Genomic DNA, 22,328 nt, shown 5'->3' on the forward strand with positions numbered 1-22,328 from the left:
TGAAATGCGTTGAATAAACCACCAGAATTCTTCATTACATCTGAATTTGTATTATTGTTGCATCTAAGCTGTGATACTCAAATCCACCATGCACACGTTACTGCAGGGGAAGCCTGGGAACTTTTCCAGAACCATCACAATAGCGATGTGTGTTTTGGCTTTCCTGGCCTGTTCCTGCCCACAATGATGACATGCAGGGTGTCCCCAGTTTTCTCCACCAGCATGCATTACTAATTTCCAGTGGGCGAGTAAATCTTGGGCTACCCCAAGTCATTACTTTTGGTGGACACAGCCTAGGAATGCAGTGCCATTTGTGGGGGAATTGCCAAGCTGTCCCCTACCATAGTGGTGATTGGGGTGTTCCGTTTACTTATCCACAGTAGACCGAGAATACTGGGGACATCACTTCCAGCAATGGTGAGCCGAGCATGTTGCTTAAATAATGGTGCTACTCGATTGTCGAGCAGTGCCAAGCATGCTCACTCATCACTAATAGTGGGCAAGGGCACATGTGTGGGTATTCCTGGGGTGTCATTTCTCACCCACATACAATGGGTGTTTACACCCACATTGACAACATGCAAGAATGTCCCATGGTTTGCTTGCCCAATCACATGCAGTGATGCATATTTTTGGGTGGGGAACACTGGGGACACCCACACATGCATCACTGTTGGTGAAGACAAAAAGACAGGTGTCACTACTGCAGGTGTGTGGGGAGTGTTTCCCTTATTTCCTCGCATAAACCTGGATGCTGAATTGCATGTGTCCAGTGCATTTTCATAACAATAATGCATGTTGCAGCAGCCTCCAAGATGCATTATCAGTTGAAAAAGATATAGTCTCATGCTGAATATCCCCAACTATATTCAATTAACATTACACCCAACTACTATAATAAAGAGGCAAAAAACATGTCAAACATTGATAACATTTTATTTATTGTAAGAAATTAGGCATAAGTCAAAAATAACATGTCAAGCAAGAAAACGGTTATAAAAGAGCTTGGCATAGGCGACATATTTCTTGCCAGCATTCGACCTATGGAGAGAAAAAAATATATATATTAAACAGTGTAGTATACTTTATAAGATGCATTTACAGCTGGACTGTTCTATATGACATCTCAGTATCATTACTAGTCTCTCAATTTGTGCTGCCGAGGCACATGGTGGCACAGAATGCTGGTGAGGGGCTGGGCATGATGCTGGCAGCCTGGTGCTGCCGGTGAGGGGCTGGGCATGATGCTGGCAGCCTGGTGCTGCCGGTGAGGGGCTGGGCATGATGCTGGCAGCCTGGTGCTGCCGGTGAGGGGCTGGGCATGATGCTGGCAGCCTGGTGCTGCCGGTGAGGGGCTGGGCATGATGCTGGCAGCCTGGTGCTGCCGGTGAGGGGCTGGGCATGATGCTGGCAGCCTGGTGCTGCCGGTGAGGGGCTGGGCATGATGCTGGCAGCCTGGTGCTGCCGGTGAGGGGCTGGGCATGATGCTGGCAGCCTGGTGCTGCCGGTGAGGGGCTGGGCATGATGCTGGCAGCCTGGTGCTGCCGGTGAGGGGCTGGGCATGATGCTGGCAGCCTGGTGCTGCCGGTGAGGGGCTGGGCATGATGCTGGCAGCCTGGTGCTGCCGGTGAGGGGCTGGGCATGATGCTGGCAGCCTGGTGCTGCCGGTGAGGGGCTGGGCATGATGCTGGCAGCCTGGTGCTGCCGGTGAGGGGCTGGGCATGATGCTGGCAGCCTGGTGCTGCCGGTGAGGGGCTGGGCATGATGCTGGCAGCCTGGTGCTGCCGGTGAGGGGCTGGGCATGATGCTGGCAGCCTGGTGCTGCCGGTGAGGGGCTGGGCATGATGCTGGCAGCCTGGTGCTGCCGGTGAGGGGCTGGGCATGATGCTGGCAGCCTGGTGCTGCCGGTGAGGGGCTGGGCATGATGCTGGCAGCCTGGTGCTGCCGGTGAGGGGCTGGGCATGATGCTGGCAGCCTGGTGCTGCCGGTGAGGGGCTGGGCATGATGCTGGCAGCCTGGTGCTGCCGGTGAGGGGCTGGGCATGATGCTGGCAGCCTGGTGCTGCCGGTGAGGGGCTGGGCATGATGCTGGCAGCCTGGTGCTGCCGGTGAGGGGCTGGGCATGATGCTGGCAGCCTGGTGCTGCCGGTGAGGGGCTGGGCATGATGCTGGCAGCCTGGTGCTGCCGGTGAGGGGCTGGGCATGATGCTGGCAGCCTGGTGCTGCCGGTGAGGGGCTGGGCATGATGCTGGCAGCCTGGTGCTGCCGGTGAGGGGCTGGGCATGATGCTGGCAGCCTGGTGCTGCCGGTGAGGGGCTGGGCATGATGCTGGCAGCCTGGTGCTGCCGGTGAGGGGCTGGGCATGATGCTGGCAGCCTGGTGCTGCCGGTGAGGGGCTGGGCATGATGCTGGCAGCCTGGTGCTGCCGGTGAGGGGCTGGGCATGATGCTGGCAGCCTGGTGCTGCCGGTGAGGGGCTGGGCATGATGCTGGCAGCCTGGTGCTGCCGGTGAGGGGCTGGGCATGATGCTGGCAGCCTGGTGCTGCCGGTGAGGGGCTGGGCATGATGCTGGCAGCCTGGTGCTGCCGGTGAGGGGCTGGGCATGATGCTGGCAGCCTGGTGCTGCCGGTGAGGGGCTGGGCATGATGCTGGCAGCCTGGTGCTGCCGGTGAGGGGCTGGGCATGATGCTGGCAGCCTGGTGCTGCCGGTGAGGGGCTGGGCATGATGCTGGCAGCCTGGTGCTGCCGGTGAGGGGCTGGGCATGATGCTGGCAGCCTGGTGCTGCCTGTGAGGGGCTGGGCATGATGCTGGCAGCCTGGTGCTGCCGGTGAGGGGCTGGGCATGATGCTGGCAGCCTGGTGCTGCCTGTGAGGGGCTGGGCATGATGCTGGCAGCCTGGTGCTGCCTGTGAGGGGCTGGGCATGATGCTGGCAGCCTGGTGCTGCCTGTGAGGGGCTGGGCATGATGCTGGCAGCCTGGTGCTGCCTGTGAGGGGCTGGGCATGATGCTGGCAGCCTGGTGCTGCCTGTGAGGGGCTGGGCATGATGCTGGCAGCCTGGTGCTGCCTGTGAGGGGCTGGGCATGATGCTGGCAGCCTGGTGCTGCCTGTGAGGGGCTGGGCATGATGCTGGCAGCCTGGTGCTGCCGGTGAGGGGCTGGGCATGATGCTGGCAGCCTGGTGCTGCCGGTGAGGGGCTGGGCATGATGCTGGCAGCCTGGTGCTGCCGGTGAGGGGCTGGGCATGATGCTGGCAGCCTGGTGCTGCCGGTGAGGGGCTGGGCATGATGCTGGCAGCCTGGTGCTGCCTGTGAGGGGCTGGGCATGATGCTGGCAGCCTGGTGCTGCCGGTGAGGGGCTGGGCATGATGCTGGCAGCCTGGTGCTGCCTGTGAGGGGCTGGGCATGATGCTGGCAGCCTGGTGCTGCCTGTGAGGGGCTGGGCATGATGCTGGCAGCCTGGTGCTGCCTGTGAGGGGCTGGGCATGATGCTGGCAGCCTGGTGCTGCCTGTGAGGGGCTGGGCATGATGCTGGCAGCCTGGTGCTGCCTGTGAGGGGCTGGGCATGATGCTGGCAGCCTGGTGCTGCCTGTGAGGGGCTGGGCATGATGCTGGCAGCCTGGTGCTGCCTGTGAGGGGCTGGGCATGATGCTGGCAGCCTGGTGCTGCCTGTGAGGGGCTGGGCATGATGCTGGCAGCCTGGTGCTGCCTGTGAGGGGCTGGGCATGATGCTGGCAGCCTGGTGCTGCCTGTGAGGGGCTGGGCATGATGCTGGCAGCCTGGTGCTGCCTGTGAGGGGCTGGGCATGATGCTGGCAGCCTGGTGCTGCCTGTGAGGGGCTGGGCATGATGCTGGCAGCCTGGTGCTGCCTGTGAGGGGCTGGGCATGATGCTGGCAGCCTGGTGCTGCCTGTGAGGGGCTGGGCATGATGCTGGCAGCCTGGTGCTGCCTGTGAGGGGCTGGGCATGATGCTGGCAGCCTGGTGCTGCCTGTGAGGGGCTGGGCATGATGCTGGCAGCCTGGTGCTGCCTGTGAGGGGCTGGGCATGATGCTGGCAGCCTGGTGCTGCCTGTGAGGGGCTGGGCATGATGCTGGCAGCCTGGTGCTGCCTGTGAGGGGCTGGGCATGATGCTGGCAGCCTGGTGCTGCCTGTGAGGGGCTGGGCATGATGCTGGCAGCCTGGTGCTGCCTGTGAGGGGCTGGGCATGATGCTGGCAGCCTGGTGCTGCCTGTGAGGGGCTGGGCATGATGCTGGCAGCCTGGTGCTGCCTGTGAGGGGCTGGGCATGATGCTGGCAGCCTGGTGCTGCCTGTGAGGGGCTGGGCATGATGCTGGCAGCCTGGTGCTGCCTGTGAGGGGCTGGGCATGATGCTGGCAGCCTGGTGCTGCCTGTGAGGGGCTGGGCATGATGCTGGCAGCCTGGTGCTGCCTGTGAGGGGCTGGGCATGATGCTGGCAGCCTGGTGCTGCCTGTGAGGGGCTGGGCATGATGCTGGCAGCCTGGTGCTGCCTGTGAGGGGCTGGGCATGATGCTGGCAGCCTGGTGCTGCCTGTGAGGGGCTGGGCATGATGCTGGCAGCCTGGTGCTGCCTGTGAGGGGCTGGGCATGATGCTGGCAGCCTGGTGCTGCCTGTGAGGGGCTGGGCATGATGCTGGCAGCCTGGTGCTGCCTGTGAGGGGCTGGGCATGATGCTGGCAGCCTGGTGCTGCCTGTGAGGGGCTGGGCATGATGCTGGCAGCCTGGTGCTGCCTGTGAGGGGCTGGGCATGATGCTGGCAGCCTGGTGCTGCCTGTGAGGGGCTGGGCATGATGCTGGCAGCCTGGTGCTGCCTGTGAGGGGCTGGGCATGATGCTGGCAGCCTGGTGCTGCCTGTGAGGGGCTGGGCATGATGCTGGCAGCCTGGTGCTGCCTGTGAGGGGCTGGGCATGATGCTGGCAGCCTGGTGCTGCCTGTGAGGGGCTGGGCATGATGCTGGCAGCCTGGTGCTGCCTGTGAGGGGCTGGGCATGATGCTGGCAGCCTGGTGCTGCCTGTGAGGGGCTGGGCATGATGCTGGCAGCCTGGTGCTGCCTGTGAGGGGCTGGGCATGATGCTGGCAGCCTGGTGCTGCCTGTGAGGGGCTGGGCATGATGCTGGCAGCCTGGTGCTGCCTGTGAGGGGCTGGGCATGATGCTGGCAGCCTGGTGCTGCCTGTGAGGGGCTGGGCATGATGCTGGCAGCCTGGTGCTGCCTGTGAGGGGCTGGGCATGATGCTGGCAGCCTGGTGCTGCCTGTGAGGGGCTGGGCATGATGCTGGCAGCCTGGTGCTGCCTGTGAGGGGCTGGGCATGATGCTGGCAGCCTGGTGCTGCCTGTGAGGGGCTGGGCATGATGCTGGCAGCCTGGTGCTGCCTGTGAGGGGCTGGGCATGATGCTGGCAGCCTGGTGCTGCCTGTGAGGGGCTGGGCATGATGCTGGCAGCCTGGTGCTGCCTGTGAGGGGCTGGGCATGATGCTGGCAGCCTGGTGCTGCCTGTGAGGGGCTGGGCATGATGCTGGCAGCCTGGTGCTGCCTGTGAGGGGCTGGGCATGATGCTGGCAGCCTGGTGCTGCCTGTGAGGGGCTGGGCATGATGCTGGCAGCCTGGTGCTGCCTGTGAGGGGCTGGGCATGATGCTGGCAGCCTGGTGCTGCCTGTGAGGGGCTGGGCATGATGCTGGCAGCCTGGTGCTGCCTGTGAGGGGCTGGGCATGATGCTGGCAGCCTGGTGCTGCCTGTGAGGGGCTGGGCATGATGCTGGCAGCCTGGTGCTGCCTGTGAGGGGCTGGGCATGATGCTGGCAGCCTGGTGCTGCCTGTGAGGGGCTGGGCATGATGCTGGCAGCCTGGTGCTGCCTGTGAGGGGCTGGGCATGATGCTGGCAGCCTGGTGCTGCCTGTGAGGGGCTGGGCATGATGCTGGCAGCCTGGTGCTGCCTGTGAGGGGCTGGGCATGATGCTGGCAGCCTGGTGCTGCCTGTGAGGGGCTGGGCATGATGCTGGCAGCCTGGTGCTGCCTGTGAGGGGCTGGGCATGATGCTGGCAGCCTGGTGCTGCCTGTGAGGGGCTGGGCATGATGCTGGCAGCCTGGTGCTGCCTGTGAGGGGCTGGGCATGATGCTGGCAGCCTGGTGCTGCCTGTGAGGGGCTGGGCATGATGCTGGCAGCCTGGTGCTGCCTGTGAGGGGCTGGGCATGATGCTGGCAGCCTGGTGCTGCCTGTGAGGGGCTGGGCATGATGCTGGCAGCCTGGTGCTGCCTGTGAGGGGCTGGGCATGATGCTGGCAGCCTGGTGCTGCCTGTGAGGGGCTGGGCATGATGCTGGCAGCCTGGTGCTGCCTGTGAGGGGCTGGGCATGATGCTGGCAGCCTGGTGCTGCCTGTGAGGGGCTGGGCATGATGCTGGCAGCCTGGTGCTGCCTGTGAGGGGCTGGGCATGATGCTGGCAGCCTGGTGCTGCCTGTGAGGGGCTGGGCATGATGCTGGCAGCCTGGTGCTGCCTGTGAGGGGCTGGGCATGATGCTGGCAGCCTGGTGCTGCCTGTGAGGGGCTGGGCATGATGCTGGCAGCCTGGTGCTGCCTGTGAGGGGCTGGGCATGATGCTGGCAGCCTGGTGCTGCCTGTGAGGGGCTGGGCATGATGCTGGCAGCCTGGTGCTGCCTGTGAGGGGCTGGGCATGATGCTGGCAGCCTGGTGCTGCCTGTGAGGGGCTGGGCATGATGCTGGCAGCCTGGTGCTGCCTGTGAGGGGCTGGGCATGATGCTGGCAGCCTGGTGCTGCCTGTGAGGGGCTGGGCATGATGCTGGCAGCCTGGTGCTGCCTGTGAGGGGCTGGGCATGATGCTGGCAGCCTGGTGCTGCCTGTGAGGGGCTGGGCATGATGCTGGCAGCCTGGTGCTGCCTGTGAGGGGCTGGGCATGATGCTGGCAGCCTGGTGCTGCCTGTGAGGGGCTGGGCATGATGCTGGCAGCCTGGTGCTGCCTGTGAGGGGCTGGGCATGATGCTGGCAGCCTGGTGCTGCCTGTGAGGGGCTGGGCATGATGCTGGCAGCCTGGTGCTGCCTGTGAGGGGCTGGGCATGATGCTGGCAGCCTGGTGCTGCCTGTGAGGGGCTGGGCATGATGCTGGCAGCCTGGTGCTGCCTGTGAGGGGCTGGGCATGATGCTGGCAGCCTGGTGCTGCCTGTGAGGGGCTGGGCATGATGCTGGCAGCCTGGTGCTGCCTGTGAGGGGCTGGGCATGATGCTGGCAGCCTGGTGCTGCCTGTGAGGGGCTGGGCATGATGCTGGCAGCCTGGTGCTGCCTGTGAGGGGCTGGGCATGATGCTGGCAGCCTGGTGCTGCCTGTGAGGGGCTGGGCATGATGCTGGCAGCCTGGTGCTGCCTGTGAGGGGCTGGGCATGATGCTGGCAGCCTGGTGCTGCCTGTGAGGGGCTGGGCATGATGCTGGCAGCCTGGTGCTGCCTGTGAGGGGCTGGGCATGATGCTGGCAGCCTGGTGCTGCCTGTGAGGGGCTGGGCATGATGCTGGCAGCCTGGTGCTGCCTGTGAGGGGCTGGGCATGATGCTGGCAGCCTGGTGCTGCCTGTGAGGGGCTGGGCATGATGCTGGCAGCCTGGTGCTGCCTGTGAGGGGCTGGGCATGATGCTGGCAGCCTGGTGCTGCCTGTGAGGGGCTGGGCATGATGCTGGCAGCCTGGTGCTGCCTGTGAGGGGCTGGGCATGATGCTGGCAGCCTGGTGCTGCCTGTGAGGGGCTGGGCATGATGCTGGCAGCCTGGTGCTGCCTGTGAGGGGCTGGGCATGATGCTGGCAGCCTGGTGCTGCCTGTGAGGGGCTGGGCATGATGCTGGCAGCCTGGTGCTGCCTGTGAGGGGCTGGGCATGATGCTGGCAGCCTGGTGCTGCCTGTGAGGGGCTGGGCATGATGCTGGCAGCCTGGTGCTGCCTGTGAGGGGCTGGGCATGATGCTGGCAGCCTGGTGCTGCCTGTGAGGGGCTGGGCATGATGCTGGCAGCCTGGTGCTGCCTGTGAGGGGCTGGGCATGATGCTGGCAGCCTGGTGCTGCCTGTGAGGGGCTGGGCATGATGCTGGCAGCCTGGTGCTGCCTGTGAGGGGCTGGGCATGATGCTGGCAGCCTGGTGCTGCCTGTGAGGGGCTGGGCATGATGCTGGCAGCCTGGTGCTGCCTGTGAGGGGCTGGGCATGATGCTGGCAGCCTGGTGCTGCCTGTGAGGGGCTGGGCATGATGCTGGCAGCCTGGTGCTGCCTGTGAGGGGCTGGGCATGATGCTGGCAGCCTGGTGCTGCCTGTGAGGGGCTGGGCATGATGCTGGCAGCCTGGTGCTGCCTGTGAGGGGCTGGGCATGATGCTGGCAGCCTGGTGCTGCCTGTGAGGGGCTGGGCATGATGCTGGCAGCCTGGTGCTGCCTGTGAGGGGCTGGGCATGATGCTGGCAGCCTGGTGCTGCCTGTGAGGGGCTGGGCATGATGCTGGCAGCCTGGTGCTGCCTGTGAGGGGCTGGGCATGATGCTGGCAGCCTGGTGCTGCCTGTGAGGGGCTGGGCATGATGCTGGCAGCCTGGTGCTGCCTGTGAGGGGCTGGGCATGATGCTGGCAGCCTGGTGCTGCCTGTGAGGGGCTGGGCATGATGCTGGCAGCCTGGTGCTGCCTGTGAGGGGCTGGGCATGATGCTGGCAGCCTGGTGCTGCCTGTGAGGGGCTGGGCATGATGCTGGCAGCCTGGTGCTGCCTGTGAGGGGCTGGGCATGATGCTGGCAGCCTGGTGCTGCCTGTGAGGGGCTGGGCATGATGCTGGCAGCCTGGTGCTGCCTGTGAGGGGCTGGGCATGATGCTGGCAGCCTGGTGCTGCCTGTGAGGGGCTGGGCATGATGCTGGCAGCCTGGTGCTGCCTGTGAGGGGCTGGGCATGATGCTGGCAGCCTGGTGCTGCCTGTGAGGGGCTGGGCATGATGCTGGCAGCCTGGTGCTGCCTGTGAGGGGCTGGGCATGATGCTGGCAGCCTGGTGCTGCCTGTGAGGGGCTGGGCATGATGCTGGCAGCCTGGTGCTGCCTGTGAGGGGCTGGGCATGATGCTGGCAGCCTGGTGCTGCCTGTGAGGGGCTGGGCATGATGCTGGCAGCCTGGTGCTGCCTGTGAGGGGCTGGGCATGATGCTGGCAGCCTGGTGCTGCCTGTGAGGGGCTGGGCATGATGCTGGCAGCCTGGTGCTGCCTGTGAGGGGCTGGGCATGATGCTGGCAGCCTGGTGCTGCCTGTGAGGGGCTGGGCATGATGCTGGCAGCCTGGTGCTGCCTGTGAGGGGCTGGGCATGATGCTGGCAGCCTGGTGCTGCCTGTGAGGGGCTGGGCATGATGCTGGCAGCCTGGTGCTGCCTGTGAGGGGCTGGGCATGATGCTGGCAGCCTGGTGCTGCCTGTGAGGGGCTGGGCATGATGCTGGCAGCCTGGTGCTGCCTGTGAGGGGCTGGGCATGATGCTGGCAGCCTGGTGCTGCCTGTGAGGGGCTGGGCATGATGCTGGCAGCCTGGTGCTGCCTGTGAGGGGCTGGGCATGATGCTGGCAGCCTGGTGCTGCCTGTGAGGGGCTGGGCATGATGCTGGCAGCCTGGTGCTGCCTGTGAGGGGCTGGGCATGATGCTGGCAGCCTGGTGCTGCCTGTGAGGGGCTGGGCATGATGCTGGCAGCCTGGTGCTGCCTGTGAGGGGCTGGGCATGATGCTGGCAGCCTGGTGCTGCCTGTGAGGGGCTGGGCATGATGCTGGCAGCCTGGTGCTGCCTGTGAGGGGCTGGGCATGATGCTGGCAGCCTGGTGCTGCCTGTGAGGGGCTGGGCATGATGCTGGCAGCCTGGTGCTGCCTGTGAGGGGCTGGGCATGATGCTGGCAGCCTGGTGCTGCCTGTGAGGGGCTGGGCATGATGCTGGCAGCCTGGTGCTGCCTGTGAGGGGCTGGGCATGATGCTGGCAGCCTGGTGCTGCCTGTGAGGGGCTGGGCATGATGCTGGCAGCCTGGTGCTGCCTGTGAGGGGCTGGGCATGATGCTGGCAGCCTGGTGCTGCCTGTGAGGGGCTGGGCATGATGCTGGCAGCCTGGTGCTGCCTGTGAGGGGCTGGGCATGATGCTGGCAGCCTGGTGCTGCCTGTGAGGGGCTGGGCATGATGCTGGCAGCCTGGTGCTGCCTGTGAGGGGCTGGGCATGATGCTGGCAGCCTGGTGCTGCCTGTGAGGGGCTGGGCATGATGCTGGCAGCCTGGTGCTGCCTGTGAGGGGCTGGGCATGATGCTGGCAGCCTGGTGCTGCCTGTGAGGGGCTGGGCATGATGCTGGCAGCCTGGTGCTGCCTGTGAGGGGCTGGGCATGATGCTGGCAGCCTGGTGCTGCCTGTGAGGGGCTGGGCATGATGCTGGCAGCCTGGTGCTGCCTGTGAGGGGCTGGGCATGATGCTGGCAGCCTGGTGCTGCCTGTGAGGGGCTGGGCATGATGCTGGCAGCCTGGTGCTGCCTGTGAGGGGCTGGGCATGATGCTGGCAGCCTGGTGCTGCCTGTGAGGGGCTGGGCATGATGCTGGCAGCCTGGTGCTGCCTGTGAGGGGCTGGGCATGATGCTGGCAGCCTGGTGCTGCCTGTGAGGGGCTGGGCATGATGCTGGCAGCCTGGTGCTGCCTGTGAGGGGCTGGGCATGATGCTGGCAGCCTGGTGCTGCCTGTGAGGGGCTGGGCATGATGCTGGCAGCCTGGTGCTGCCTGTGAGGGGCTGGGCATGATGCTGGCAGCCTGGTGCTGCCTGTGAGGGGCTGGGCATGATGCTGGCAGCCTGGTGCTGCCTGTGAGGGGCTGGGCATGATGCTGGCAGCCTGGTGCTGCCTGTGAGGGGCTGGGCATGATGCTGGCAGCCTGGTGCTGCCTGTGAGGGGCTGGGCATGATGCTGGCAGCCTGGTGCTGCCTGTGAGGGGCTGGGCATGATGCTGGCAGCCTGGTGCTGCCTGTGAGGGGCTGGGCATGATGCTGGCAGCCTGGTGCTGCCTGTGAGGGGCTGGGCATGATGCTGGCAGCCTGGTGCTGCCTGTGAGGGGCTGGGCATGATGCTGGCAGCCTGGTGCTGCCTGTGAGGGGCTGGGCATGATGCTGGCAGCCTGGTGCTGCCTGTGAGGGGCTGGGCATGATGCTGGCAGCCTGGTGCTGCCTGTGAGGGGCTGGGCATGATGCTGGCAGCCTGGTGCTGCCTGTGAGGGGCTGGGCATGATGCTGGCAGCCTGGTGCTGCCTGTGAGGGGCTGGGCATGATGCTGGCAGCCTGGTGCTGCCTGTGAGGGGCTGGGCATGATGCTGGCAGCCTGGTGCTGCCTGTGAGGGGCTGGGCATGATGCTGGCAGCCTGGTGCTGCCTGTGAGGGGCTGGGCATGATGCTGGCAGCCTGGTGCTGCCTGTGAGGGGCTGGGCATGATGCTGGCAGCCTGGTGCTGCCTGTGAGGGGCTGGGCATGATGCTGGCAGCCTGGTGCTGCCTGTGAGGGGCTGGGCATGATGCTGGCAGCCTGGTGCTGCCTGTGAGGGGCTGGGCATGATGCTGGCAGCCTGGTGCTGCCTGTGAGGGGCTGGGCATGATGCTGGCAGCCTGGTGCTGCCTGTGAGGGGCTGGGCATGATGCTGGCAGCCTGGTGCTGCCTGTGAGGGGCTGGGCATGATGCTGGCAGCCTGGTGCTGCCTGTGAGGGGCTGGGCATGATGCTGGCAGCCTGGTGCTGCCTGTGAGGGGCTGGGCATGATGCTGGCAGCCTGGTGCTGCCTGTGAGGGGCTGGGCATGATGCTGGCAGCCTGGTGCTGCCTGTGAGGGGCTGGGCATGATGCTGGCAGCCTGGTGCTGCCTGTGAGGGGCTGGGCATGATGCTGGCAGCCTGGTGCTGCCTGTGAGGGGCTGGGCATGATGCTGGCAGCCTGGTGCTGCCTGTGAGGGGCTGGGCATGATGCTGGCAGCCTGGTGCTGCCTGTGAGGGGCTGGGCATGATGCTGGCAGCCTGGTGCTGCCTGTGAGGGGCTGGGCATGATGCTGGCAGCCTGGTGCTGCCTGTGAGGGGCTGGGCATGATGCTGGCAGCCTGGTGCTGCCTGTGAGGGGCTGGGCATGATGCTGGCAGCCTGGTGCTGCCTGTGAGGGGCTGGGCATGATGCTGGCAGCCTGGTGCTGCCTGTGAGGGGCTGGGCATGATGCTGGCAGCCTGGTGCTGCCTGTGAGGGGCTGGGCATGATGCTGGCAGCCTGGTGCTGCCTGTGAGGGGCTGGGCATGATGCTGGCAGCCTGGTGCTGCCTGTGAGGGGCTGGGCATGATGCTGGCAGCCTGGTGCTGCCTGTGAGGGGCTGGGCATGATGCTGGCAGCCTGGTGCTGCCTGTGAGGGGCTGGGCATGATGCTGGCAGCCTGGTGCTGCCTGTGAGGGGCTGGGCATGATGCTGGCAGCCTGGTGCTGCCTGTGAGGGGCTGGGCATGATGCTGGCAGCCTGGTGCTGCCTGTGAGGGGCTGGGCATGATGCTGGCAGCCTGGTGCTGCCTGTGAGGGGCTGGGCATGATGCTGGCAGCCTGGTGCTGCCTGTGAGGGGCTGGGCATGATGCTGGCAGCCTGGTGCTGCCTGTGAGGGGCTGGGCATGATGCTGGCAGCCTGGTGCTGCCTGTGAGGGGCTGGGCATGATGCTGGCAGCCTGGTGCTGCCTGTGAGGGGCTGGGCATGATGCTGGCAGCCTGGTGCTGCCTGTGAGGGGCTGGGCATGATGCTGGCAGCCTGGTGCTGCCTGTGAGGGGCTGGGCATGATGCTGGCAGCCTGGTGCTGCCTGTGAGGGGCTGGGCATGATGCTGGCAGCCTGGTGCTGCCTGTGAGGGGCTGGGCATGATGCTGGCAGCCTGGTGCTGCCTGTGAGGGGCTGGGCATGATGCTGGCAGCCTGGTGCTGCCTGTGAGGGGCTGGGCATGATGCTGGCAGCCTGGTGCTGCCTGTGAGGGGCTGGGCATGATGCTGGCAGCCTGGTGCTGCCTGTGAGGGGCTGGGCATGATGCTGGCAGCCTGGTGCTGCCTGTGAGGGGCTGGGCATGATGCTGGCAGCCTGGTGCTGCCTGTGAGGGGCTGGGCATGATGCTGGCAGCCTGGTGCTGCCTGTGAGGGGCTGGGCATGATGCTGGCAGCCTGGTGCTGCCTGTGAGGGGCTGGGCATGATGCTGGCAGCCTGGTGCTGCCTGTGAGGGGCTGGGCATGATGCTGGCAGCCTGGTGCTGCCTGTGAGGGGCTGGGCATGATGCTGGCAGCCTGGTGCTGCCTGTGAGGGGCTGGGCATGATGCTGGCAGCCTGGTGCTGCCTGTGAGGGGCTGGGCATGATGCTGGCAGCCTGGTGCTGCCTGTGAGGGGCTGGGCATGATGCTGGCAGCCTGGTGCTGCCTGTGAGGGGCTGGGCATGATGCTGGCAGCCTGGTGCTGCCTGTGAGGGGCTGGGCATGATGCTGGCAGCCTGGTGCTGCCTGTGAGGGGCTGGGCATGATGCTGGCAGCCTGGTGCTGCCTGTGAGGGGCTGGGCATGATGCTGGCAGCCTGGTGCTGCCTGTGAGGGGCTGGGCATGATGCTGGCAGCCTGGTGCTGCCTGTGAGGGGCTGGGCATGATGCTGGCAGCCTGGTGCTGCCTGTGAGGGGCTGGGCATGATGCTGGCAGCCTGGTGCTGCCTGTGAGGGGCTGGGCATGATGCTGGCAGCCTGGTGCTGCCTGTGAGGGGCTGGGCATGATGCTGGCAGCCTGGTGCTGCCTGTGAGGGGCTGGGCATGATGCTGGCAGCCTGGTGCTGCCTGTGAGGGGCTGGGCATGATGCTGGCAGCCTGGTGCTGCCTGTGAGGGGCTGGGCATGATGCTGGCAGCCTGGTGCTGCCTGTGAGGGGCTGGGCATGATGCTGGCAGCCTGGTGCTGCCTGTGAGGGGCTGGGCATGATGCTGGCAGCCTGGTGCTGCCTGTGAGGGGCTGGGCATGATGCTGGCAGCCTGGTGCTGCCTGTGAGGGGCTGGGCATGATGCTGGCAGCCTGGTGCTGCCTGTGAGGGGCTGGGCATGATGCTGGCAGCCTGGTGCTGCCTGTGAGGGGCTGGGCATGATGCTGGCAGCCTGGTGCTGCCTGTGAGGGGCTGGGCATGATGCTGGCAGCCTGGTGCTGCCTGTGAGGGGCTGGGCATGATGCTGGCAGCCTGGTGCTGCCTGTGAGGGGCTGGGCATGATGCTGGCAGCCTGGTGCTGCCTGTGAGGGGCTGGGCATGATGCTGGCAGCCTGGTGCTGCCTGTGAGGGGCTGGGCATGATGCTGGCAGCCTGGTGCTGCCTGTGAGGGGCTGGGCATGATGCTGGCAGCCTGGTGCTGCCTGTGAGGGGCTGGGCATGATGCTGGCAGCCTGGTGCTGCCTGTGAGGGGCTGGGCATGATGCTGGCAGCCTGGTGCTGCCTGTGAGGGGCTGGGCATGATGCTGGCAGCCTGGTGCTGCCTGTGAGGGGCTGGGCATGATGCTGGCAGCCTGGTGCTGCCTGTGAGGGGCTGGGCATGATGCTGGCAGCCTGGTGCTGCCTGTGAGGGGCTGGGCATGATGCTGGCAGCCTGGTGCTGCCTGTGAGGGGCTGGGCATGATGCTGGCAGCCTGGTGCTGCCTGTGAGGGGCTGGGCATGATGCTGGCAGCCTGGTGCTGCCTGTGAGGGGCTGGGCATGATGCTGGCAGCCTGGTGCTGCCTGTGAGGGGCTGGGCATGATGCTGGCAGCCTGGTGCTGCCTGTGAGGGGCTGGGCATGATGCTGGCAGCCTGGTGCTGCCTGTGAGGGGCTGGGCATGATGCTGGCAGCCTGGTGCTGCCTGTGAGGGGCTGGGCATGATGCTGGCAGCCTGGTGCTGCCTGTGAGGGGCTGGGCATGATGCTGGCAGCCTGGTGCTGCCTGTGAGGGGCTGGGCATGATGCTGGCAGCCTGGTGCTGCCTGTGAGGGGCTGGGCATGATGCTGGCAGCCTGGTGCTGCCTGTGAGGGGCTGGGCATGATGCTGGCAGCCTGGTGCTGCCTGTGAGGGGCTGGGCATGATGCTGGCAGCCTGGTGCTGCCTGTGAGGGGCTGGGCATGATGCTGGCAGCCTGGTGCTGCCTGTGAGGGGCTGGGCATGATGCTGGCAGCCTGGTGCTGCCTGTGAGGGGCTGGGCATGATGCTGGCAGCCTGGTGCTGCCTGTGAGGGGCTGGGCATGATGCTGGCAGCCTGGTGCTGCCTGTGAGGGGCTGGGCATGATGCTGGCAGCCTGGTGCTGCCTGTGAGGGGCTGGGCATGATGCTGGCAGCCTGGTGCTGCCTGTGAGGGGCTGGGCATGATGCTGGCAGCCTGGTGCTGCCTGTGAGGGGCTGGGCATGATGCTGGCAGCCTGGTGCTGCCTGTGAGGGGCTGGGCATGATGCTGGCAGCCTGGTGCTGCCTGTGAGGGGCTGGGCATGATGCTGGCAGCCTGGTGCTGCCTGTGAGGGGCTGGGCATGATGCTGGCAGCCTGGTGCTGCCTGTGAGGGGCTGGGCATGATGCTGGCAGCCTGGTGCTGCCTGTGAGGGGCTGGGCATGATGCTGGCAGCCTGGTGCTGCCTGTGAGGGGCTGGGCATGATGCTGGCAGCCTGGTGCTGCCTGTGAGGGGCTGGGCATGATGCTGGCAGCCTGGTGCTGCCTGTGAGGGGCTGGGCATGATGCTGGCAGCCTGGTGCTGCCTGTGAGGGGCTGGGCATGATGCTGGCAGCCTGGTGCTGCCTGTGAGGGGCTGGGCATGATGCTGGCAGCCTGGTGCTGCCTGTGAGGGGCTGGGCATGATGCTGGCAGCCTGGTGCTGCCTGTGAGGGGCTGGGCATGATGCTGGCAGCCTGGTGCTGCCTGTGAGGGGCTGGGCATGATGCTGGCAGCCTGGTGCTGCCTGTGAGGGGCTGGGCATGATGCTGGCAGCCTGGTGCTGCCTGTGAGGGGCTGGGCATGATGCTGGCAGCCTGGTGCTGCCTGTGAGGGGCTGGGCATGATGCTGGCAGCCTGGTGCTGCCTGTGAGGGGCTGGGCATGATGCTGGCAGCCTGGTGCTGCCTGTGAGGGGCTGGGCATGATGCTGGCAGCCTGGTGCTGCCTGTGAGGGGCTGGGCATGATGCTGGCAGCCTGGTGCTGCCTGTGAGGGGCTGGGCATGATGCTGGCAGCCTGGTGCTGCCTGTGAGGGGCTGGGCATGATGCTGGCAGCCTGGTGCTGCCTGTGAGGGGCTGGGCATGATGCTGGCAGCCTGGTGCTGCCTGTGAGGGGCTGGGCATGATGCTGGCAGCCTGGTGCTGCCTGTGAGGGGCTGGGCATGATGCTGGCAGCCTGGTGCTGCCTGTGAGGGGCTGGGCATGATGCTGGCAGCCTGGTGCTGCCTGTGAGGGGCTGGGCATGATGCTGGCAGCCTGGTGCTGCCTGTGAGGGGCTGGGCATGATGCTGGCAGCCTGGTGCTGCCTGTGAGGGGCTGGGCATGATGCTGGCAGCCTGGTGCTGCCTGTGAGGGGCTGGGCATGATGCTGGCAGCCTGGTGCTGCCTGTGAGGGGCTGGGCATGATGCTGGCAGCCTGGTGCTGCCTGTGAGGGGCTGGGCATGATGCTGGCAGCCTGGTGCTGCCTGTGAGGGGCTGGGCATGATGCTGGCAGCCTGGTGCTGCCTGTGAGGGGCTGGGCATGATGCTGGCAGCCTGGTGCTGCCTGTGAGGGGCTGGGCATGATGCTGGCAGCCTGGTGCTGCCTGTGAGGGGCTGGGCATGATGCTGGCAGCCTGGTGCTGCCTGTGAGGGGCTGGGCATGATGCTGGCAGCCTGGTGCTGCCTGTGAGGGGCTGGGCATGATGCTGGCAGCCTGGTGCTGCCTGTGAGGGGCTGGGCATGATGCTGGCAGCCTGGTGCTGCCTGTGAGGGGCTGGGCATGATGCTGGCAGCCTGGTGCTGCCTGTGAGGGGCTGGGCATGATGCTGGCAGCCTGGTGCTGCCTGTGAGGGGCTGGGCATGATGCTGGCAGCCTGGTGCTGCCTGTGAGGGGCTGGGCATGATGCTGGCAGCCTGGTGCTGCCTGTGAGGGGCTGGGCATGATGCTGGCAGCCTGGTGCTGCCTGTGAGGGGCTGGGCATGATGCTGGCAGCCTGGTGCTGCCTGTGAGGGGCTGGGCATGATGCTGGCAGCCTGGTGCTGCCTGTGAGGGGCTGGGCATGATGCTGGCAGCCTGGTGCTGCCTGTGAGGGGCTGGGCATGATGCTGGCAGCCTGGTGCTGCCTGTGAGGGGCTGGGCATGATGCTGGCAGCCTGGTGCTGCCTGTGAGGGGCTGGGCATGATGCTGGCAGCCTGGTGCTGCCTGTGAGGGGCTGGGCATGATGCTGGCAGCCTGGTGCTGCCTGTGAGGGGCTGGGCATGATGCTGGCAGCCTGGTGCTGCCTGTGAGGGGCTGGGCATGATGCTGGCAGCCTGGTGCTGCCTGTGAGGGGCTGGGCATGATGCTGGCAGCCTGGTGCTGCCTGTGAGGGGCTGGGCATGATGCTGGCAGCCTGGTGCTGCCTGTGAGGGGCTGGGCATGATGCTGGCAGCCTGGTGCTGCCTGTGAGGGGCTGGGCATGATGCTGGCAGCCTGGTGCTGCCTGTGAGGGGCTGGGCATGATGCTGGCAGCCTGGTGCTGCCTGTGAGGGGCTGGGCATGATGCTGGCAGCCTGGTGCTGCCTGTGAGGGGCTGGGCATGATGCTGGCAGCCTGGTGCTGCCTGTGAGGGGCTGGGCATGATGCTGGCAGCCTGGTGCTGCCTGTGAGGGGCTGGGCATGATGCTGGCAGCCTGGTGCTGCCTGTGAGGGGCTGGGCATGATGCTGGCAGCCTGGTGCTGCCTGTGAGGGGCTGGGCATGATGCTGGCAGCCTGGTGCTGCCTGTGAGGGGCTGGGCATGATGCTGGCAGCCTGGTGCTGCCTGTGAGGGGCTGGGCATGATGCTGGCAGCCTGGTGCTGCCTGTGAGGGGCTGGGCATGATGCTGGCAGCCTGGTGCTGCCTGTGAGGGGCTGGGCATGATGCTGGCAGCCTGGTGCTGCCTGTGAGGGGCTGGGCATGATGCTGGCAGCCTGGTGCTGCCTGTGAGGGGCTGGGCATGATGCTGGCAGCCTGGTGCTGCCTGTGAGGGGCTGGGCATGATGCTGGCAGCCTGGTGCTGCCTGTGAGGGGCTGGGCATGATGCTGGCAGCCTGGTGCTGCCTGTGAGGGGCTGGGCATGATGCTGGCAGCCTGGTGCTGCCTGTGAGGGGCTGGGCATGATGCTGGCAGCCTGGTGCTGCCTGTGAGGGGCTGGGCATGATGCTGGCAGCCTGGTGCTGCCTGTGAGGGGCTGGGCATGATGCTGGCAGCCTGGTGCTGCCTGTGAGGGGCTGGGCATGATGCTGGCAGCCTGGTGCTGCCTGTGAGGGGCTGGGCATGATGCTGGCTCTGAGGGGCTGGGCATGATGCTGGCTCTGAGGGGCTGAGCATGATGCTGGCTCTGAGGGGCTGAGCATGATGCTGGCTCTGAGGGGCTGAGCATGATGCTGGCTCTGAGGGGCTGAGCATGATGCTGGCTCTGAGGGGCTGAGCATGATGCTGGCTCTGAGGGGCTGAGCATGATGCTGGCTCTGAGGGGCTGAGCATGATGCTGGCTCTGAGGGGCTGAGCATGATGCTGGCTCTGAGGGGCTGAGCATGATGCTGGCTCTGAGGGGCTGAGCATGATGCTGGCTCTGAGGGGCTGAGCATGATGCTGGCTCTGAGGGGCTGAGCATGATGCTGGCTCTGAGGGGCTGAGCATGATGCTGGCTCTGAGGGGCTGAGCATGATGCTGGCTCTGAGGGGCTGAGCATGATGCTGGCTCTGAGGGGCTGAGCATGATGCTGGCTCTGAGGGGCTGAGCATGATGCTGGCTCTGAGGGGCTGAGCATGATGCTGGCTCTGAGGGGCTGAGCATGATGCTGGCTCTGAGGGGCTGAGCATGATGCTGGCTCTGAGGGGCTGAGCATGATGCTGGCTCTGAGGGGCTGAGCATGATGCTGGCTCTGAGGGGCTGAGCATGATGCTGGCTCTGAGGGGCTGAGCATGATGCTGGCTCTGAGGGGCTGAGCATGCTGGCTCTGAGGGGCTGAGCATGCTGGCTCTGAGGGGCTGTGGGACAGCCTGTCAGAGCCTGTGGCGTGCTGCAGGGGCCAGTAAAGGGGGGCTGAGGGAGTCCGTGGGTCTGGTATGGGGCTGTGGAGGCTGTGTGGCGCTGTAGAGGGGGTCGTGTGGTGGTGTAGAGGGGGTCGTGTGGTGGTGTAGAGGGGGTTGTGTGGTGCTGTAGAGATGGTTGTGTGGCGCTGTAGAGGGGGTTGTGTGGTGCTGTAGAGGACTACAGAGCCACACAGCCCCCTGGTGTGACTTCCTGAGTGCCATGACAGCTGACTGTATATACATGTATACACATACATGTATGTACATGTGCCATGACAGCTCCTTAGACCATACATGGATTGTCACTTACCCAAACCGAGGCTGAAGAGGTTTAGCTGCTCCACATGATGATGATGGAGGCCGGAGAGCAGTGTTCCTCCATAGCGATGTCGTCCATTAGGGAAACTTGGAGTCCTTGTCCCGCCAGGTCTTGAGCGAGTTTAGTCTGCACGATGCCTTGTTACCTATTTGAAAAGAGAAGAAAAAAAAAGGAAATTTTTGAATTTTGACATTTTTTCTTCTAAGCCCTATTAATTGTACTGGTACATTAACCCGTTCTTCCACGAGCGTATATTCCCAGCAGACACACAGCGAGCGGGCGACTGCCCCAAGTGTTACCTACTGAGAGACAGGGAAAGAAAGAACAATAATTAATAAGGGAAACATTGCATTCATAATCAGTGTTCACAGCTGAGTGACTGTGCTCAGCTCCCCCTAACCCTCCCCTACCCCACAGGGAACCCCTGTATCCTGCCATGCCCCCCACAGCTGACCCTATACATTGTCCTCACTTCCCATTGCAGGGACCCTGTCTCCCACGCAGTGCCCCCATACACTGCGCTCAGCTCACCATCCCCCTCCAAGGACAGCCTGTCTCCCCCGCAGTGCCCCCCCCCCCCCCCATACACTGTGCTAAGCTCCCGGTCCCCCTCCAAGGACAGCCTGTCTCCCCCGCAGTGCCCCCCCATACACTGTGCTAAGCTCCCGGTCCCCCTCCAAGGACAGCCTGTCTCCCCCGCACTGCCCCCCCCCATACACTGTGCTAAGCTCCCGGTCCCCCTCCAAGGACAGCCTGTCTCCCCCGCAGTGCCCCCCAGTACACTGTGCTAAGCTCCCGGTCCCCCTCCAAGGACAGCCTGTCTCCCCCGCAGTGCCCCCCCCATACACTGTGCTAAGCTCCCGGTCCCCCTCCAAGGACAGCCTGTCTCCCCCGCACTGCCCCCCCCCCCCCCCATACACTGTGCTAAGCTCCCGGTCCCCATCCAAGGACAGCCTGTCTCCCCCGCACTGCCCCCCCCCCCATACACTGTGCTAAGCTCCCGGTCCCCATCCAAGGACAGCCTGTCTCCCCCGCAGTGCCCCCCCATACACTGTGCTAAGCTCCCGGTCCCCCTCCAAGGACAGCCTGTCTCCCCCGCAGTGCCCCCCCATACACTGTGCTAAGCTCCCGGTCCCCCTCCAAGGACAGCCTGTCTCCCCCGCAGTGCCCCCCCATACACTGTGCTAAGCTCCCGGTCCCCATCCAAGGACAGCCTGTCTCCCCCCGCAGTGCCCCCCCCCACAGCTGACCCCATACATACATGCAGCGGTGGTGCCGATACGGGCTCATACTTACCGGCCGGCAGCTCCAAGATTCAAATCTGGCGCTCACAGGTCACGTCATTGTTGCTGAAGTCAGAACGGGAAAGCAGCGGGCGGGCTCGGCGCCATGTCACACAGAACCCGGCCGCCCCTCGCCCCTCCCCCCGCTTCACCTTACAGCCGGGCAGAGGATGTTATTCTTAATTTGCTGCCTTCACTACAGGGGACGTGTCACAGGATTCCTCCCCCTTCCACTATGCACACAGGCCGGCGAGTGACTTCCTGGTTCCGGCCGCACAGCTGGGACCCCGCCCACCGGCCAGACAGTGCTGAGAAGGGGGATGAGTGACAACCTCCTCACACACCGCCCCTCCCCCGCCACTGTCCGCCGTAACAGCACACAGCCGGGGAATGAATGAGCCCCAGGGGCGCAGCACTGGCCCCGCCCACCACGGGCAGCACTGGCCCTGACCCCGCCCACCCTGCACCACACAGCGGAGCACAGGGGGAGAGCTATGAGCCCCGGGGGCACACGGCGCTGACTCCGCCCACCCTGCGCCACACACCCGAGCACAGGGGGGCATCTATGAGCCCCGGGGGCAGACGGCGCCGACTCCGCCCACACCGCACCACACGGCGCTGACCTCGCCCACCCTGCGCCACTCACCGGAGCACAGGGGGGCATCTATGAGCCCCGGGGGCAGACGGCGCCGACTCCGCCCACACCGCACCACACGGCGCTGACCTCGCCCACCCCGACCCACACACAGTAAAACCCGGGGGGAGATGTATAAGCCCCGGAGGCACGCAGCGCTGACTCCGCCCACCCTGCGCCACACACCGGAGCACAGGGGGGCATCTATGAGCCCCGGGGGCACACAGCGCTGACCCCGCCCACCGTGCACCAGACAGCACACACTTATCTACAACAAAAAAGTCACTGTGACCCCGGTTTTTGGGGTCTTTTTTCATTGCAGCAGATTTCTAATGTGTGCATTAGTATCAGCTAAGGTTTCCTTAGATTTTTACCGCAAAAACGCATGAAAACCGCATGCGATTTTTTTTTTTTATATGCGTTTTTTGCTGGAAAATCTGAGGAATCCTTAGCTGATGCTAATGCACACATTTAAAATCTGCTTCAAGGAAAAATGACCCCGAAAACTGGACAGACAGTGCAGAGGACCGGGGATTAGTGACAAGCACCCGGGGCGTCACACACCCTCCCCCGCCAGTGCCGATGTTACTGCACAGCAGGGGAGATGAAGAGACCCCCGACCGCACAGCACTGGCCCCGCCTCCTCCGCACCGGACAGACGGTGCAGAGGACCGGGGATTAGTGACAAGCACCCGGGGCGTCACACACCCTCCCCCGCCAGTGCCGATGTTACTGCACAGCAGGGGAGATGAAGAGACCCCCGACCGCACAGCACTGGCCCCGCCCCCTCCGCACCGGACAGACGGTGCAGAGGACCGGGGATTAGTGACAAGCACCCGGGGCGTCACAC

The 22,328-nt window shown here is 65.3% G+C and overlaps 1 long non-coding RNA gene across 1 annotated transcript; it reads right to left on the reverse strand.

Moving 5' to 3' along the window:
- Window positions 1–920: 920 nt before the first annotated feature.
- On the reverse strand, window positions 921–20,149 carry LOC143809767 (uncharacterized). Its single transcript, XR_013222443.1, has 2 exons — window positions 19,553–20,149; window positions 921–1,041 (listed from the first exon to the last, which is right to left on the reverse strand). It is a non-coding gene; the product is annotated as an uncharacterized LOC143809767 (long non-coding RNA).
- Between the last annotated feature and the right edge of the window lie 2,179 nt (window positions 20,150–22,328).

This window comes from Ranitomeya variabilis, chromosome 2, assembly GCF_051348905.1.
Source record: "Ranitomeya variabilis isolate aRanVar5 chromosome 2, aRanVar5.hap1, whole genome shotgun sequence".
Classification (NCBI taxonomy): domain Eukaryota; kingdom Metazoa; phylum Chordata; class Amphibia; order Anura; family Dendrobatidae; genus Ranitomeya; species Ranitomeya variabilis.